The sequence below is a fragment of the Camelus ferus genome, chromosome 8 (genome assembly GCF_009834535.1).
Source record: "Camelus ferus isolate YT-003-E chromosome 8, BCGSAC_Cfer_1.0, whole genome shotgun sequence".
In the NCBI taxonomy this organism is placed as follows: Eukaryota; Metazoa; Chordata; class Mammalia; order Artiodactyla; family Camelidae; genus Camelus; species Camelus ferus.
This window is the reverse complement of record NC_045703.1, coordinates 11,845,923-11,867,010: the sequence shown is the minus strand read 5'-3', so window position 1 is coordinate 11,867,010 and position 21,088 is coordinate 11,845,923. Positions and strand designations below refer to the sequence as shown.

The 21,088-nt window shown below is 35.4% G+C and overlaps 1 long non-coding RNA gene across 1 annotated transcript; it reads right to left on the bottom strand.

The window, feature by feature from the left end:
* Positions 1-333: 333 nt before the first annotated feature.
* LOC116665267 lies at positions 334-20,013 on the bottom strand. Its single transcript, XR_004321799.1, has 3 exons — positions 19,933-20,013; positions 8,799-8,803; positions 334-345 (listed from the first exon to the last, which is right to left on the bottom strand). It is a non-coding gene; the product is annotated as an uncharacterized LOC116665267 (long non-coding RNA).
* Positions 20,014-21,088: the final 1,075 nt, after the last annotated feature.

The window sequence follows — 21,088 nt, the reverse complement described above, 5'->3', positions numbered from 1 at the left end:
GAAACTGCATATACAAATGATACATGATAAGTATGGCTGCAGAATAAGCCAATGCATATGATAATGGCCTTTAATTGTTACATAAGTATAGTTGTATCAACTCTGTCCTAAATGTCTATTATGAGTACCATTCTGGTATCACATAAGGCTATTTATTTATTTACTCACTAGGATATCCAAAATCAAAGTTCTCATTAGCAACATTAATTTCAGGTACAGCTATCATTTGCATTTACTCAGCTTATGACAAGTTATGACACATTCAGCAGACTTTCAGACTGATTATATCAATAGTAAATGGGAGAACTCAGTTATCAGGTAGGGAAATGATTGCCTCTAGGAAGTCTTGACCAGCACGTTATTATTGGTAAAAGAGCATGAAAGATTAAGTCAAATGCATGTAAGCTGAAACCAGTAAATATAGCAAGTCCAACAAAAGTATAATAAGCAAGAGTTATGTAAATTAGTTTGTAACATATAAAATAATTATATTCCAAGCTTCTTGAGTAGAAGCTGCCTACTTCATATGGTTATCTGCTTGTTTTAAGGATCCAGGTAAGCGGCAAATCTCCATGAACCATCCGAAGGATCTCTGTGGGGCCTAAGTTAAAGACCTTGTTTTCCACTTCTTTCAATTTCTTATTGGATAGGTGATTTCACTTTAATTGTGAAATATGGAACCAACTATTAATGGCTAATTTAAGTATATCGGTGGCAGTTAACAATACCTGAAAGGAACTTTCTACCAAAATTTAAAGCAGTCTTTACTGATGTCTTTTCCAATTACTGAATCATTAGATCATCCATTTTTAGGTCATGGTGTGAGCCAGTTAATTAAAATCTCTCTCCCTCTCTTTTTCTCTTTCTCTATTTGTAAAATAAACTTATGATAAATATGTATATATGTATAGTAAATATGTATATATTTACAACTGACCCTTGTTCAGCACAGGTTTGAACTGCATGGGTTTATTTATGTACTATTGTTTTCCATAAATATATTGAAAAAACTTTTGAAGACTTGCAACAATTTGAAAAAACTAACAGATGACCCATGCAGCCTTTAAATGGTGAAAAAAATTTAAGAAAAAGTTATATATGTCTTGAATGCATAATATGTATACAGATACTAGTCTATGTTATCATTTAAGAACTTAAAATATACACAAATCTATAACGAAAAGTTAAAATTTATTACAACTCAGAAAGAGACTACATGGTGCCATTCATAATCAAGAGAAATATAAATAAACAAAGATGCAGTATTAAATCATAAGTGCATAAAATTAACTGAAGTACATGCTGTACTACTGTAATAATTTCATAGCCATCTCCTGTTGCTATTGTGGTGAGCCCAAGTGTTGCAAATATACACTAAAAATACCCTGTGATGCTAATTTTCTCCACGTAAGCAGTATATCTCTCCAGTAAACTGTGTATTGCAGTAAAAAGCGATCTCCCGCAGCTCTCCCATATTTTTTATTGTGTTTAGTGCGATACTGTAAACCTTGAATAACACCATGGGACCCATATGAAGTGCCACTAGTGATAATGGAAATGGTCCCAAGAAGCAGAGAAAAGTCTTGACATTACAAGAAAAAGTTGAATTGCTTGATATGTACCATAGATTGTGGTCTGCTGCTACAATTGCCCACCATTTCAAGATAAATAAATCCAGGATAAGTACCAGTGTGAAAAAAGAAAAAGGCAATCTGTGAAGCCCTCACGGCAGCTATACCAGCAGGTGAGAAAACTTTGCACTTTTTGGGAAATACCTTTATATCTCATATTGAAAATGCAGCTTTTATGTGGATAGAGGATTGTTATAAGGAAGGCATACCTACAGAGTCTAATATGATTCGAGAGAAAGTGAAGTCATTGTATGACAACTTAAAGCAAAAGGAAAGTGAAGGATCTAAAGCTGGAGAATTTAATGCCAGCAAAGGATGGTTTAATAATTTTAGAAATAGGTTTGGCTAAAAAGAATGTCAAGAGAACATGAGAAGCAGCTTGTGTTGACCAAGAGGCAACAGACAAGTTCCCAGACACTACAAGAAAAATTATTGAGGAGAAAGGCTATCTTCCTGAACAAGTTTTTAACACAGACAAAAGTGCTCTATCCTGGTGGAAAAAATGCCAAAAAGGATATTTATTACCAAGGAAGAGAACAAGCCCCAGAAGTTAAGGCAGAGAGAGATAGGCTAATTCTACTGTTTTGTGCAAATGCTGTTAGGTTTAGGATCAGGACTGCCTTTATCTGTAAAGCTGATGACCGCTGAGCCTTGAAGGGAAAAGATAAACACCAGCTGCCAGTCTTCAGGTTGTACAAGAAGAAGGCCTGGATGGGGAGAATCTTTTTTCTGGGGTTTTTTTTTTTTTTTCCATTGATGCCTTGTTCCTGAAGTCAGAAAGTACCTTGCCAGTAAGGGACTGCCTCTTAAAGTTCTTTTGAAATTGGGCAATACCCTTGGCCATCCAGAACTCCAGAACCCTCTAAGTTCAATGCCATAGGCATTAAAGTTGTCTGCTTCCTCCAAACATAATGTCTCTAATTCAGCCTCTAGATCAGGAGTCAAAGTACCTATAAGTCTCATTACACACTGTACCTGATGGAAAGGATGGTCAGTCTTATAGAAAGGAACTCCAATAGAGAGAAAATCATGAAAGTCTGGGAAGGTTATACCATTGAAGATGCCATTGTTGTTATTAGAAAAAGCTGTAAAAGCCATCAAGCCCAAAACAATAAACTCCTGCTGGAGAAAACCATATCCAGATGTTATGCATGACTTCACAGGATTTAAGACAGAAGCCAATTAAGGAAATTATGAAAGAGACTGTGGATATGGTAAAAGGAAAAAAGAAGAAGAAGAAGAAGAAGAAGAAGAAGAAGAAGAAGAAGAAGAAGAAGAAGAAGAAGAAGAAGAAGAAGAAGAAGAAGAAGAAGAAGAAGAAGAAGAAGAAGAAGGAGAAGAAGGAGAAGAAGGAGAAGAAGGAGAAGAAGGAGAAGAAGGAGAAGAAGGAGAAGAAGGAGAAGAAGGAGAAGGAGAAGGAGAAGGAGAAAATAAAGGTTGGGGGTGAAGAGTTTCAGAACATGGGCCCTGGAGAAATTCAAGAGCTAATAGACACCACACCAGGGGAGTTAGGAGAAGACTTGACAAAAATGAGTGTTTCCAAACCACTGCCAGACAACGAGGAAGAAAACAAAGAAGAAGCAGTGCTAGAAAATAAATTGACATCAGACAATTTGGCAGAGGGGTTCAGATTATCTAAGACTGCTTTTAACTTTTTTTTTTTTTTTTTTACAAAGGAGAGTCTTATATGATAAGGGCACTGAAACCAAAGCAAATGGGAAAGGAAGGATTGGTACCACAGAAAACTATTTTGAAGTGAAATTGAAAAGCAAAAGAGTCAGACAGAAATTATGACGTATTTTTGTAAAGTTACATGGAGTGTGCCTACCTCTCTGACTTCTCCTTCCACCTCCTTCTCTGCTTCTGCTTCTGCCACCCCTGAGACAGCAAATCAACCCCTCCTCTTCCTCCTTCTCAGCCTTCTCAATGTGAACAGAATGAGGATGAAGACCATTATGATGATCCACTTCCACGTAATGAAGAGAAAATAATCATCATAGTATACAATTAATACACTTATCTGCTGTACATGTGTGAGAGCCTTTGTGTGAAAATCTAATAACTGTATGGCAAGAACTGTATAGACATTTTTGTGTTGTCATGGCCTGAGTATTCATCGTGTAGAACACCATGTACAAGACTTGTATGGAAGTGGATACATACCCTTACACAGGCATGAAGTGAGTGATATTTAATATGAACTTGATAATGTGCTAGTTTTCTTACTGTTCTATGACTTGGCTTTCAAAGAATTACATTGCTGAATGGTACGCCTCTTTCTTATGTAACTGGAGACACTGAGTAATAGCTGATTCTCATAGGTAAGATGGTACAATTTTTCCAATACTGTATTATGAATATGACTGTAATAATGTATGTCATAAATTTTGTAATGATTCATTTATTAGTGTCAAGGCTAGGGTATCATAAAGCAATAGAACCAATTATCATAGGCTGCCATAAAGTAATCATACTGCTGCCTCTTTGTTATCAATGTATGAATAATTATACTGTAAGCAAATGCAATCTCTTTTTTACATCTTTTCATTTTTGGTGTCTAATGTTAGTAATATATGTAACTCCTACAGTGTTTTGTATGATATGAGACAATATTGATATAGGTACTGATAGACAATTCATCTTACAGAGAACATAAAGTTACAGTATTGATAAATACAATACAGCACTGTAAGTGTATGTTCTTTTCCTTATGATTTTCTTAATAACATTTTCTTCCCTCAAGCTTACTTTATTAGAGGAATACAGTACATAATATATGTAACATATTAAATATTTATTAATTGACTGTTATTGGTAAGGCTTTTGGTCTACAGTAGACTATTCATCATTAAGTTTTGGGAAAATCAAAACAAGTTATATGTGAATTTTTGATTGTGTGGTGTGTTTGCACCCTTTACCCCTGTATTTTTCAAAAATCAAATTTTTTTCTTTCTTTCTCTCTTTCTTTTTTATTTTCTTTTTTCTTTCTTTTCTTCCTTTATTTATATTTTGTTTATCCTTTTGGTTCTGTTTCTCTGAAGAACCCTAACTAAATGCAGGCCTTAGTACCAAGAGTGGTTCTAGAGGAACAGAATCATAAAAATTAGTTTTTTTTAAATTGGTTCTAGGGTTTCTGAAATTGGTTCTCTAGTTTGATTAGATTTAAAGACACTAACGACTATTTCTAGTAGTAGAGAACACTGATAATTTACCATGTTATGTAACAATGGGTATATGCAAATTACAACTGATAAATACTCTTATTCAAATACTCATGAGGCAAGGTTCTCCAGGAGGCTGTATATGTTCTGAATTAGAATCCAATACGTGGTGCTGTTTCTCCATCAGTAGGATTAACATGTCCAAGAATCAAAGGATGGAAATGGGCATAATACCACTCACGATTCATTAATCCCCCTAGTGATCCACTAGAACAAAATTTTTGTCTAGTCCTTATGAACTTCTATTCTGCTGATTGACATGTCTTAATTCCAAAGTGAAGAATATTTCCACCAAGACACATATGCATTTAATGAGAAGACTGATACCTAGTCATTCTGGGCTATTTATTCCCCTGAAAGAACAGAGAAAGAAGAGATACTGTGCTGGCAAGGGTGATTCATCCTGATTACTGAGAAGAAATTGGGCTGCTACTTCACAATGTAGATAAGGAAGAGGATACTGGAGATCCCTTGGGGCATCTCTTAGTACTATGATGCCCTGTGAAGAAAATCAAGGGAAAACTACAACAATTCAATTCAGGAAGGGACACTAAAGGCCCAGATTCTTCAGAAATAAAAATCTGAATTACTCCAAAAGGTAAAGAACCAGGACCAGCTGAGATGTTTGCACGGGGAAAAGGAAATATGGAATAGGCAGTGGGAGAAGATAGTTATGAATACCAGCTGTGGCTACTTTGAAAGTACAGAAAGGAGTACTGCTCTTGGTATGAGTATCTATTTTTATTTTACTATGAATAAAATAAAATGTACACACATATTTTACTATGTGTATATCAAAAATCTTTGTTTTTTCTCTTATTCCTTTATCATATAACATATAATGAATTGAAGTCACATCCGAGTATGTAAAAATATTTGTTGACTTTACGTCATAGTATTTCAGTTACAAGTAGAAGCGTGAACATCATCCAAAGACTTTGCATCCTCTTCTAGGAAAATGGTTACCACATTTTCAGTTGAGTATAGAATAATTTAAACCATGTTAGACAGAATGATTACTTTGCTATTGTCTTTATTGGAAGTATGGTTTAAGAAAATGTGTATGGGGGACAAATGTGACAAAGGGTGGATCTGTAGAGGATAATTTTAAGTATCAACTTGGCTAGGCTATGGTGCCCAAATATCTTTATCAAACACTAGTCAGAGTGTTGCTGTGGAAGTATTTTTTTAGATGTAATTGGCATTTAAATTAGTAGCCTTTGAGTATACAGATTACCCTCCATGAGGAAGGTGGGCTTCACCCAATCTATCAAATGCCTTAAGAGAAAAATATTCCCCTTGAAAAAAAAGAATGCTGTTCCCAAATAACCTTTAGACCACAATATCCACTCTTCCCTGAGTCTCTAGTTTACCTGCCTCCTCCCCAAATTTCACACTAGCCAGCCCTCATAATCACATAGTCAGGTGAGATGATTTTTAAAAATCTCTCTCTCTCTCTCTACATACATTCGTGGATACACATATCATATTGGTTCTCTCCAAATAGCTATGAAATAAAATATTTAGCTTCTTCTGTTTTCTCACAAATAGATTAGAAGTGAGTGACATTAAACACATGTATAATTTATTGTTAACTAGTAATCTATCATACACAATCTACAGATAAATAACATGTTGAAACTGAAGTAAAATAAAATAAACTGAAAGAGATTTGCCTATGCAATTCATATTCACTTTAAATTATATAATTTACTTGATTTTCTGATTTTTTCCTCAAAAATTTAAATTATAGAACAAAAATGATAGTGAATTAAAAAAAGGAATAATGAATGATGAGGAAATAAATGCTACCAAAAAGAAAAAAAGATAATGAGAAACTAAGGATAAGACAATAAGGAAGTGGGAAAGATAAAATAAAAGAGCACAGTAGTAAAAGGGACCAGTAAAAGTAGAAAGGAAAAAGGAAACACACTTCAAAACATTTTCCTGGTCTCAGTTTCTAAATTTCTTCACACCTTACCTTTGGATTTGTACTATCCTGATTCAGTGGCTCAGAACTTTTTTCCCCCAACTTTCTATAACCAGTGTTCATTCTCACAATACCTGATTTTGGGGGAGATTGGAAATAGGTAGTAGGCATTAAGCCGCCATACAATTTTTTTTTCACAATGGTAAAGAAGTCACAGATACAGAAACTGGCAATATTTAAAAACAGTACTGCCTGGATTATTTTCCCATTCCAATAAACCTACCCACAGACAGGACAGACATCCAGACACACACACATACACACACATGCATTACTTCTTTTATGTAAATGTTAGCCCTTTTAAATTCAAAAGCTGAGAATGCCCTCAGCCTTTTAAGATCAGAGCATACAGTTACCTGAGAGGATTGTGCCCTCTGCCATGTGCATCACTACACATAAAAATGTTTCTATTGAGTTGTGATGAATGAGAGGCAGCAACCCCACTGTCTGTTCTATCTTCCTTCTATTCCCATATGCATCCCTCCCAAACTCAAAGTATCAAAGGTGTCACAGAAATAGAGTGCTGAAAAGGTGAGTAAGGACACTGATGCTCAATCACACACACATAAAGGGTGGATGCTGATCTTTGTATTATGATTTTCAGTGTAACATTTTTTTTCTTTTTCTTTTTTTTGCTGATAATAACTTGATGGCTTAGAAAGGGAAGAAGGGGGAAGAATACGAGATTATAAAATGTAATGTTTCTTGAGTGCTTCCTATAACTTAGGATGCCAAGAGCTTTGCATATGTAGTTTCATTTAATACTTGCATAAAGTCAAAACTATTATTATCTGTAATTTACAATGATGAAACTAAAAATTAGAGTAATATCTTATTTAATATTACATAAAAGCTGTGCTGTAAATTCACTACTTTTATTTAATCCAGACTTTCACTGTTCAAATATTTATGTAGATGTGGGACTGTCAGAAACCTGCCTTATAATCTACCTGTGCCCCTTGTTTCCATTCCTTTGAAGAGATTAATCAAAGATCCTCTGTCTGTGATATGAGGTACATTTTGTTCAAATAATGTGTTTAAGTGTGTAATAAGCATGAAGTAAACAACTATATGGCAATAAATGGACAACTTAGAGGAAACGGACACATTGCTAGAAACATACAGTCCACCAAAACTGAATCAAGAAGAAATAGATCATTTGAACAGACCACTCACCAGAAGTGAAATAGAATCAGCAATAAAACCTCCCTGCAAACAAAAGTCCAGGACCAGATGGCTTCACTGGTGAATTCTATCAAACATACAAAGAAGAGATAACATCTGTCATTCTCAAAGTCTTACAAAAGATTGAAGAGGAGGGAATACTCTCAAACTCATTGTATGAAGCTACCATCACCCTGATATCAAAGCCAGACAAAGACACTATGAAAAAGGAAAGCTATAGGCCAATATTGTTGATGAACATAGATGCAAAAATCCTCAACAGAATATTAACAAACAGAACTCAACAAAACATAAAAAAGATCATACACCACATCCAGTTGGGTTCATCCCAGGGACACAAGCATGGTTAAACATACATAAATTAATCAGCATGATACACCACATTAACAAGAGATAGGACAAAAATCACATGGTCATCTCAATGGATGCAGGAAAGGCATTTGATAAATTCAACATCCATTAATGATAAAAATTCTTACCAAAGTGGGTATAGAGGGAACATATCTCAACATAATAAAAGCTATTTATGACAAACCTACAGCCAGCACAACACTCAATGGTGAAAAGCTGAAAGCCTTTCTGCTAAACTCTGGAAAAAGACAGGATACCACTCTCACTACTTCAATATAGTATTGGAAGTCCTAGCCATAGCAATTAGGCAAGAAAAATAAATAAAAGGGATCCAAATTGGAAGAGAAGAGGTAAAATTGTCATTATATGCAGATGACATACTATATATAGGAAACCATAAAGGCTCCACACAAAAGCTACTGGAGCTAATAACATAATTCAGCAAGGTAGAAGGAAATAAGATTAACATACATAAATCAGTGGCATTACATTACACTAACAATGAAATATCAGAAAAGGAAAGTAAAGAAACAATCCCTTTTGAAATTGCATCCAAACAGATAAAATATTTAGGAATAAATCTGATCAAGGTAATGTGGAGATTTATATGTGGAGAACCACAAAACACTGACTAAGGAAATTAAATATGACTTAAAGAAATGAAAAGATATCCCATGTTCTTGGATTGGAAGAATTAATACTGTTTACATGGCCATACTACCCAAAGACATCTGTAGATTTAATGTGATTCCCATCAAATTACCCAGGATATTTTTCACAGAATTAGAACAACTAAAATTTATATGGAAGAGCAAAAGACCAAGAATTGCCACAGAATTACTGAAGAAAAAGAATGAAGCAGAAGGAAAAATTATCCCAGACTCTAGACAATACTACAGATACAGTGATTAAAACAGCTTGGTATTGGTACAAAAACAGACATGTGGATCAATGGAACAGAATAGAAAGCCCAGAAACAAATCCACAAACTTTTGGTAAATTAATCTTTGATAAAGGAAGCAAGAACATACAATGGAGTAAAGACAGTCTCTTCAGCAAATGGTGTTGAGAAAACTGAAAAATGGCATGTAAATCAATGAAGTTGGAATATTCCTTCACACCATACACAAAAATAAACTCAAAATGGCTTGAAGACTTAAAAATAAGACAAGATACTATAAACCTCTTAAGGAACCATAGACAAAACATTATCTGACATAATCTCAGCAATGTTCTCCTAGTGCAGTCTACCTAAGCAGCAGAAATAAAAGCAAAAATTAACAAACAGGACCTAATTAGACACATAAGCTTTTGCACAGCAAAACAAAAAGACACCCTAAGGAATAGGAGAAAATATTTGCGAAAGATGAGACTGACAAGGGCTTAATCTCCAGAATATATAAATAGCTCATACAACTTAACAACAAAAAGCAAACAACCCAATCAAAAAATGGGCAGAAGACCTAAACAAGCACTTTTCCAATGAGGACATACAAATGGCCAATAGACACATGTCAGAAAGGCCATTCTTCAAAAGTCCACAAATGATAAATGCTAGAGAAGATGTGGAGAAAAGGAAACCCTCTTAAACTGTTGGCAGGAATGTGATTTGGTACAACCATTATGGAAAACAGTATGTAGATTCCTCAAAAAACTAAAAGTAGACTTACCATATGATCCAACAATCCCACTCTTGGGCATATATCCAGAGGGAACCTTAATTCAAAAAGATACATACACCCCAATGTTCATAGCAGCACTCTTTACAGTAGTCAAAACATGGAGACATCTTAAATGTCCATTGACAGATAACTGGATAAAGAAGTTTTGGTGTATTTATAATTGGAATACTACTCAGCCATAAAAAATAATAAAATAATGTTATTTGCAGCAACATGGATGGACCTGGAGAATGTCATTCTAAGTGAAGTAAGCCAGAAAGAGAAAGAAAAATACCATATGAGATCACTTACACGTGGAATCAAAAAAACAAACAAACAAACAAAAAAGAACATTTATAAAATGGAAACAGTCTCACAGATGTAGAAAACAAACATCTGGTTACCAGGCAGTGAAGGAGGTGGGCAGAGATAAACTGGGAGTTCTAGCTTTGAAGATACTAACTAATATACATAAAATAGATAAAAAACAAATTTCTACTGTATAGCACAGGGAGCTATATTCAATATCTTGTAATGACTTATGGTGAAGCAGAATATGAAAATGAATATATGTATGTTCCTATATGACTGAAGTATTGTGCTGCACACCAGATATTGACACAATAATGTAAACTGACTATACTTCAATAAAAATGTATTAAAAAATAAATTAAAAAACATGAACTAAACTGAGCTGAGAGGATATGGTTTCATACTTGGTTAAATAATCATTGATACTGAGCAGACTTCACAAAAATCCTTGACAAAATAGAGATTCTTTAGCGTGGACACTACGTGAAGCCATGAGGAGCCCAGCTGATTGCAGTAGTAGATCTTGGTAGTTGCAGGTGTGTTCTCCTTGTCACTGGAAAAAAAGTCTCAACGAAACCCAAACTCATACTCTATCTGTTCCACAACTGCAGGATAAAGACACTGTCTTTCTGAGAAGCCCAACAGTAAATAACGGGAGAGTTCAAACTGTGTCATTATAAACATGGTGCCTCATCAGATTGTGAAGGATCAGGCCAAGAAACACTAATCAGTTCACTTTATCTTTTGGGGTAAAGTAATGGGCCCAGGGATGGGCACATCACCCAAACTGAGTCACGAGTGTCTTGCATAAAACTTTACTGAAAAAAAAAAAAAAAACACTAGATGAAATGAATAACAAACTTTGTGAAACAAATGAACACATAAGTGACCTGAAAGACAGAATAATGGAAATCACATCATCAGAAAAAGAAAATGAACAATTTAAAAAATTGAGAACAGTTCAAGGGAAAGCATCAAGAGTATAACAGGTTTTCCAGAAGGAGAAGAGAGAAAGGGGTGGGGAAAATATTTGAAGAAACTGTGGCTGAGAAATTCAGAAAATTGAAGAAAGAAACATAGATTTGTACAGAAAATGCACAGGCTCTTAAATGTGAACTCAAATAGAGTCAGCACAAGTCATATCACAATTATGAAGTTTAGGATAACACAGTTTCAACTTTCCCCTTATTGAGCAAACAAATTCTCAGCTAAAAAAAGCAGTTCTATTATGAGATTAATGGACATGGACAGTCATGGATAAACAAAAATCAACAGAAATTTTAAAAAAATGAAATATGCAGTTACTGACAGCTAAATATAAAATAGATAAGCACGTTTCTTCTGTATAGTGCAGGGAACTATACTCAGTATCTTGTAGTAACCTATAATGAAAAAAATATGAAAAGGAATATATGTATGTATATGTATGACTGGAACATGATGCTGTACGCCAGAAACAGACACAGCACTGAAAACTGACTATACTTAAAAACCAAAACAAAACAAACAAACAAGTAAAAACACAGAAATCCATGAAACTAGATTTGCAAAGGCTGGTTCTTCTCTAAGTTCTATGGGAGGCAGCTTACTCACTAGCATAGGTTTTTGTGCTTTAAGGTTCATTTTACCCTAAGTTTAGTCCTTTACTCCATCATCATTCTCCTCATCTGATTTGTGCCCTCTGGTCACATCTGTGATACGTAGAGCCAGAAGTTAATGATGTCTCTCATTGGCACAAAAGTAAATTCTGGCTCATGAGTGGTGGGCAGAGGGTGAGGGTGGTGGTGGCAGGAAACTAATTTACCAGCTGTATACTGCACTACATCTTATAAAGCAAGACTAGTCACCAAATCTAACCAGAATGCATGTTAGACACATAGATTCAAATTTATCTGAAAACCAGAGATACCGTGGTGAGTTAGTTTGTTTTTAATTAAAATCAAACTTTTTAAATATAGTGCTTCACTTAGATACTAAATGTCATAGGATGCCAGTTCCCATTACCTACTCCATTTTTCCTTCTCCCTTCTTCTAAACAGGATATGTAGAAAGGTTAAAGATATCAGATGATCAACATTACCCAGGGCCAATTTAATTCCTCTCTCAATCAAATGAAGTTAGAAGGAGATGGTATTTAACTCCTATCTGCATTTATAATTCTTCAACCATTTAAAAGACAGATTTACATCCAGTAAACAGTTTTAGCTACAGCTTTTAAAATGCATTATTTGTTAATAATGTTTATATTGTCATAAAAATCAAACAAATGAAAATAAAGACATCTATCTATATATTAGAACTCATCTTTTAATGCATACAAAAAATACAGGAGATTAATTTATTTGCTTATTCCAGAATGCTAATTTTTAAATTATTAAATAACTTTAAAAATAACTATTTCACTCCTGGGTTCAATCCCCAGTACCTCCATTAAAAAAATGAATCACTAATTATCTCCCCCCAAAAAAGATGAAAAGAAAATAAATAAAAATAAATAATTAAAAAATATGTATTTCTCTAATTTTCCTTACTTCTTCAGAAAGAAATTTTTTACAGTTATTTCAACCCAAAATCTTTTACTCTATAAAGCAAATAATTCTAGAATATTTTAAAGTCCCTTTTCCCAAGAGCACCAATTATTTTTTAATTTAAGCATAAGAGAAGTAACAATAGATTTTCTTAAACATATATCGTACTAGCAGATATATTCCGTAAAGGACTGGAAGTAGACTTCTTGTTCCTGCAGGACTGACCAGATCAAATTAGTGTCCTCACATCACTTGGCAAAGAACAGAAGGACTCAGGAAGACTGCTGTCCTTCACATGTGTTTTCTCCTGTTCCAGGAAAGACTGACACTGTGTTGTAGTTCCAGGGTACAGTTTTAGAGAGAATTCTACCCAGGGTAGTTCAGGATTTTTCCCAAATGGGAAGTTTAGGACAAGACAGAAAGCTCCAATTAACCTAAGACCCCAAAGGCTACTAGTTCAAGGAAAACAATTTGTTTCCTAACTAGGGCATAAATCTAGCCACAGAATAGGACATGATGAGTGTCCTGAGGCATTCACAGGCATTAATCGTCCTTGTGCTTTCCCTAAAAGATACAGATTGAAGTTCACTTTAAAAAGATAGAAAAGTAAAGTCCTACTTTAATGAAAAGTCAAAATTTGAAAAGAAATCATTTTAGGTAGCAGGAAATCAAATTCATGTATCACCTGCTAGTACCCTTTAACTTAGATTTTAAACATTGATACAATGTTTGATTTTTTTTGATAATTGTAAATTATTTGGATTAATTATCAATAAATAATTTATACTTTTAGGTAATCACCAGCTTTTCTGGACTAGTGTTATCCTAAAACATCTTAGTAACTCTGAATGGAAACACATCACAGAAGTTCTGCCTTTATTAGAAAAATGTTTAAAAATAAATGTTGTCACTTACTGTGCATACGTATTTTATATTAAAATCTAGAACTTCATCTTATAGTAATGAGGCTGGTCTATTAAGTATTGCTACCTCACTTCTCTCTACCCAAGTCCCTTCTTGATTGTACTCCTACAGTAGACAAGGGAGCTCTTGAAAGTAACAGAGGGGGAAAGGGTGCAGGGCACAATCACTGAAGGAACAACACAGGAATTGAGACAGGACAAATTTCTTAGAACCAAGACGGCAGAAGATTGGACTTCCAGTGGATGTTGAGCCTCAAGGCACACCCACAGCTGCTACCACAGTTCCTAGGCTGACCATAAAAGGTCTAAAAGTGGGTGGGGGCCCAATTCCTGGAAATTCCAGCCCCTTTCCCCAAAGTATTTGGAATAATCTTCCTACTCATTAGCATATGAAATTACCAAGCCCATAAAAATGAACAACCACACAGGGTTGCTCTCTCCCTTGCCTTCTAAGATGGACTGCCTTCAGTCTTTGGAGTGTGTGTCTCTCTAAAACAGCTAGCTTTCACTTTACTATGCCTTGCTCTTAAAATCTTTCCTACACAAGACCAGAACTTATTTGGCAAAAAAAAAAAAATAAAAGACCATCTTCCAACTTACTCACTTTCCGTTTTCATCACTATTATTCTGCCCAAATGCTTTCCCTTTCTGCTCATGTTGTCCAAACTTAATAGCCCTGTCAATCTTCAATATCTGCCTGAAGCTTCCAGAACTACTCTGTAATGATCTTAAACCTTTCTGATGGTCAAAAGGGGGACGGGAATGGAGAGTTCCTCTGTAGAAAGTGATTTAGATCTTTCTTGACAGAATCATAACATTAAAATTGAAACAGACTTATAATTTGGGCTGTAACGGTTTGGAGTAATTTAATTTGAATTATAAACTGTATATCTTATATTTATATTACAGGTATACCCCAATGTTTGTAAACAGGTACAGGGTTTAGGATGATATCTATTCAGGAGACCAAGAAATACTCCATTTCTGGAATAGCAGAGCCAACTGTAACTCAATCCCAGCTCTATCTCCAAAGGATAGACAGATAGATTAGTTGGATGACTAGATGATAGACAGAAAGATAGATAGATACATACATACATAGAAAATGATTTTTCTCTCTTTTTCTTTTTTATTGAAGTCTGGTTGATTTACAGTGTTGTGCTAGTTTCTGATGTACAGCATAGTGATTCAATTATGCATATATATTAGTTTTCATTCTAGTTTATAACAAGAACAATTGAACAATTTTTTAAAGGAATAGATGTTCAACTAATCAAGCTTCTCTGTGAACCCAAATTTCAGAACCTCAGTATCATACACTGATTATCTGGGCTACATGGACTACATGACCATGTATTTAATTAGGTGAGAGACAGTCTAACTCCCCAAACTGAACCAAGCAAGTATCTGCTATTTTTTTCTAAACCCACTCCCAAATCTGACAGCTTACAACCTCAACTATATGAAAAGTCAAGGCACAGGCCCCAAGGAAGTAGAAACACATAGATCATGTGCAAGGAGCAATGTTCTGTCCAATTTTTATGATTGAGGTGGGCCTAGTCTCTCTTACAGCCTCGGTTTCAGTTAGGATGTCTTCTTCTCTGATACCTTACAAGCAGTGTCATACTCTAGAAAGTCATATTATTTCTTACAAAATGTCTTGAAAAATTTGGTTCCAGAATTGGGTCAGTGGCTTAATAATATCACCAAAGACCTAAGTTCTTCCCTAGTTCTTCAATGTCTTGGGCATATGTATCCTAGTGGTACCTTCAGGGTGAAGCATCACATCCTCACAGAAGAGTTTCCCCAAGCAGCAGGAAAGGTGATGTGTGCCAAAAGAACATTTTCTTTTTATTAGTGAGGGAACACTTCTCCATCTTTGCCTCCCCCAGCAGACTTCCTTTTACATTTCATTGGTTGGATCTGGGTCGTAACCTGTCACATACTGGCATAAAGGAACAAGACTTCCCCAGGTGGACTGGACCATTTATGGCTCATCTTCTGGGACTGGGCATCTTTATTTATGTCTCTTCCCTGCCCCATTAACTTTGAAAACAGATTTGCTACTGAAAGGACTGTTAGACACATAATCCATCAACAGATTGTTGTCATGAAATAGTGGGTGAAAAGGGGAACCTGGGGAGCTAGAGACTGATAAACTTGTGGCCTTCTGACTCAAATGCAGGTAAATTAAATGTACAAGGATGGAGATAATTAAAATTTAAAATAGTGGAAAGAATGAGCTATACAATTTTTTTTTAACTTTGATAATAACCCTCTTCCCAGGAAAAGGTTTTATTTGCTCTACATTGATTGATTCTTAGCTCTACACCACGAAGAAGGAAGAAAAAAATATCAGAATCCTCTTAGAATTTGACAAATGGCACAATACAAAGGTGCAGCAAAAATATATTTTAAACCACCTGTACTTTAGTTTATAATGGGACACAAAGAAACCAGGTAGCAAAAGATATTTTTTAGAAATGAAAAATAGTTTGCCTTCCAAAAGCTTAAATCTTTCTCAGTGCTGCAGTGTAGAAAAATAAATAGATTTGCAGGCATTAATAAGCAGCTGTCACACATATATCCATAGAATTAGCAAATCATTTAGCTTCATTAAGCAATTGGTTATAAAAAGAGATTTAAAAAATTGAACTAAAATGATGTTCTTTCAAAATGCACTGTTTTCCCAAAACTAAGAGTGATGTTTACTCTAGCTATAATTATTCTGTGAAAGAAAAGGAACAACTGTTGCTTGGAGCTGGGAAAAAGTAAAATGGTCAAGCAGGCTCTGAAGGCATTTGAATAGGAGATACACACTTACACACACACACTCCAATAGAAAACAAACATGAAACATTTAAAAATATTCCATTAACCTCTAACAAGACAGGAAATGAAGAAACACAGGGAACCCATGGGAAACAAATAGCATGTCAATCTTTATGCCAAATTAAAATGGACTACACATTTTAATTAAAAGGCAAAGACTGTCAGATGGATACAATCGCAAGATCTAATTCAAAGCATTTTATAAAAAATAGATTTTAAATACAAAGACATAGACAAGCTAAAATAAACAGACAGAACAACTAATAGGCCTGGCAAAACCCAAACATAAGAAAGCTGGTATGGCCATATTAGTGTCATAGTAAACTTAAAAAAAATTATTACCAGGATGAAGAGGAGCATTTCTTGATGACAAAAATGTTGATTGATTCAACATGAATTAAACGTGTGTATTTCAGAACAGTGACTCAAAATACAGGAAGCAAATACTGATACAATGAACAGGAGAAATAGGCAAATCTACAATCATATTTGGAAATTTTAGCACCCCTGTCTTTGTGACTGAAACACCAGTTAAATGTTATTAAGGCTGTAACATAAATGAACAATAGTATCAAACATCTTGATCTAATTTTTTATGGGGCACTGTAGCCAATAACTGCAAAATACACATTCGCTCCCAGGGCATATGAGCATCCACGACATCAGACTATATGCTACATCATAAAGAAAACTGAGTAAACTCCAAAATATCAAATCCTGCAAAGCATTTTATCTGACCTCAGTATTAAATTGAAGATTTAAAAATACCTGGGAAGACCCCCAAACATTTGAAAATTAAGCGGTCCACTTCTAAATAACCTGTGAAGAAAGAAGGTACCACAAGGGAGATTAGACAATATTTCAAACCGAATAATAATAAAAACACCACATATTAAAATTTGTGGAATGCTGCCAAAGTAGTCTTGGAGGGAAATTTATGGCTTGAAATGGTTATACGAGAAAATAAGAGATTGTAAAATAAATGACTTGGACTTACATCTTAAGAAACCAGTATCATAGTGAATTCAACTGACAAAGACACTTTTCTTGACCAAACTTTAGTCCAGCTCCTCTAAGGCCACTTCTCAATCAGGTTTCAACGTTGGGCTTCAATATGTTTATCCTTGGTGGGTCTGCATTCCCAGTTTAACAAGAATCTTGTTAAATCATTTTAAAGAAAATTGTCCATGCTCATTATCTCACCTTGATGTCAAATTGACCTTCCCCTACGATCCTAGGGGTGATGTCTGATCACTCTGGCCTGCCTTCAGGAAGACTTCTAAGCATATTTGTTACCCCAAAAGGGGAAGGGAAAAGACCTCAATTCTTGTCTTACCCAAAAGATAAGAATTCAGACGGGAGGTGGAGGGTTGTGTAGTGAAAGATTTTATAGGATTTATTAAGCAAAGGGAAAGTACACCTCCAAGAACGGGAAGCAGGTTGATCCAAGGGAGGAAAAACGATGGTCTTTGTTTGTCCCTTCTCTTAAACCCTTGCTTAGAGGTGGTCTCTTGATTGATAACTCTTGCCTCTAGTGGGCTCAGTCATGTCATCTCCTTTTGGGCATGTCCTTATCCATAATGCGCACAGAAAAACCCATGGAGCAGGCTAAAGCACAATGCTAATTATAATACAATGAGCACTGAGTCATGTCAGGTTAGACCCTTTTCACTACTGCGCAGTTGTGGCCATCAAGTTCTAACCGTTTCTTGCTGGCACACATTTAGACGAAGTAAAGCCATTTTATATTGAAAGCAGGCATACTGCCATCTTCCAGACCATCCTAACCTCTCCTCCACCTGTCTGGTGCCCCCACTTATCTGACTACCTAAAAAATTCAGCCAGAATCTCCTTATTCCAGATATGACCTCTTAGGACTTCTCCATCCGCTGGCCTCATCATGCTCCTTGACTGTAACTCCCCACATCCATATGCTGTATGTGAGGTTGAGATTGAGTCCAATTCTAGTCTTCTTCCTCTATTGTAATAGTTCTTAAATAAGATCTGTTTTTACCACTTTAACTACTATCTAGCTCTGTTTTTTTGTTTAATTTAACACAATCCAAAATCATAGAAGAAAAGAAATAATAAAGATAAGTAAGGAAATCAATACCATAGAATGCAAACAATAGGAAAAAAGTCAATAAAGTCATAGTTCAAATTTTTTGATGAAATCTTTGAACAATCAAGAGACAACATGAGAGTTAGGGCCATGGAAAGACTCCTGATACGCTAAACAATATGGATGGGACTTAAAAACATACTGAGCAAAAGAAATCATATACAAATGAGTACACAGTATGTGATTCTACTTGTATGAAATTCTAGAACAATCCAACATCTTCAGTCATAGAACCCAGAAGAGCAGCTGCCCCTCAGAGGAGGGTTTTGTGCAGAACAGACAGGAAGTAACTTACTGAAGTGCTGGAAATAGTCAATATATTAATTTGTGTGTAGATTTACATAGATGATGTTTTCTAAAAATTCATCAACCTGGGCCCTTATGATGTGGGAATTTTATCTTATTAAATTATATCTCAATTAAAAATAAAATAGGTGCAACCAGTGAAATCTCTGAACTGATTCAGCTCAGGTCGCTTGTGGACATGGCTTCTAGAGTCTATTATCTCTGCCACCAGATATAAGTAGATCCTTTCCATGGATCTGAATTTCCCTATGGATCAATGCAGACTCCTGTAGAGCAGCAAGACCCTGCTTGTGAAAGTTTACCCTTTGATACTGACCCCTGCCCGAACCAAGCCCAAGTTTACTGCATATTTTTGGACACAGAGATTGAAATCCCCAGCTACCCATAGGAACCATGTATGGTCAGGTCACTTATGACAACATTCATAGTTATTGCTCCCATTTCATCCCCCTCCACACTTAAATCATTTAGACAATTTAAATTCCACTGTGGGGAGAAGGAAGTGTTAGAGCAGGCAGATAGTTAGATACGAGCAGAGAAAGGGGAACATGGGCCAAATGGCAGGAAATCATACATCTTGTGAAGAACAGAGGTCCTTGGACAGACAGGAAAAAAAAACAGGATCCTCTAGGTGGATTAAAAAACATAGCTTCTGGGTTGATATGTGTCCTGGAGGCAGAAGGGTGGGACAGGACAGGAATCCCCACCATCTGGATGTAACCTTTTAATCATTATGACCTCCATCCAAATGTAACCTTTTGCTTGTGATACCCCAATCTTAATGTAACTTTGGTTCATTATGACCTCATCCAACTTCCAGATCAAGACTAAATAAGGACACAAAATTCCTCCTCCCCACTTGGGAAGGACCTGGGATGAAGATCAGAAAAGATGACCCCCAAACCCTTCCTGCCAATGAATATTCTGCTCATTCATTTTTACACCCATGTAATGAGCTTGCCAAGGAAACTCGGGGCAGCTGCCTACCTGGGTCTGCCCACTCTTTCCTTGAGAGCATACTATCTGTCCATAATAAATTCTTAATTTGCTTTCTTGGCCTCCGTGTCTTGTTTCTGAATTCTTTTTGTGACCAGGCAAGAACCTCTCACCCACAACAGAAGGCCTGGAAAATGAGCCCATGACAAATTGGAAGGCATATAAGCTACCTAAATGAACACTCACTACTCAGTTCAACTAATTCTGGCTATAGCAAAAGGTGAGTATTGTCAGATATTGTGATTATTCAAGACAGGTATAAAATTAAGATTTTAGGTGGTATTTAAATTGACTAAATATCTCTCATTTTTAAGTCTATTCATTTATTAAATAGCACTGTTGTGTGATTAAGATGTTTTCTAAAAGTTCAGTTCAGTTACAAGTCATAATGAAAAGGACCAGTAAAGTATTAGTCATATCAAAATTACCCCCAATCTCAGGGGACCCACAACCCATTGAAGTTGTACATAACACTTGTTAAAAGAACATGCTAATCTACTTCCTACTGAGTCTGGTCAAGTGATAAATTGTACTTTCTTGTGATATTTTATATATTTTAAAGTGATAATGGCTTATTCAGAAGACAGTAAAATAAACAATTCTCCAAGCTAAAAAAAAAAAAGAATTGACAACATAGAAACAATACATTATTTGTTGATCAATAATAGATCTTTGTCAGGATTCATAAGTCATTCTTATAAATAATACAAGTATTTCTCAATAACATTTTGAAACTTTTAGATCCCAGTCTACATTATCTCACATGACCCTGATGGAAGACCTGAGATATGTCAGCTATCATTCCTATTGTTTTATTGAGTAAATGGAAATGAAACCAAACAGGATCCTGTGAAGCCCTCCCAAATACAAAAGCCTTTCCGTGCCCCCTGTTTCTCCTTTGTAGGAAAAAGGCTTCAGCCTCCTAGATCTTCCCTGAGTTCCAAAGGGCAGATCCAAACAGCTGCTAATTAGGTACAAGAGGCATTGCAGAAACAGGGGAGCCATGAAGAAACAATAGTGCTGCGATAAA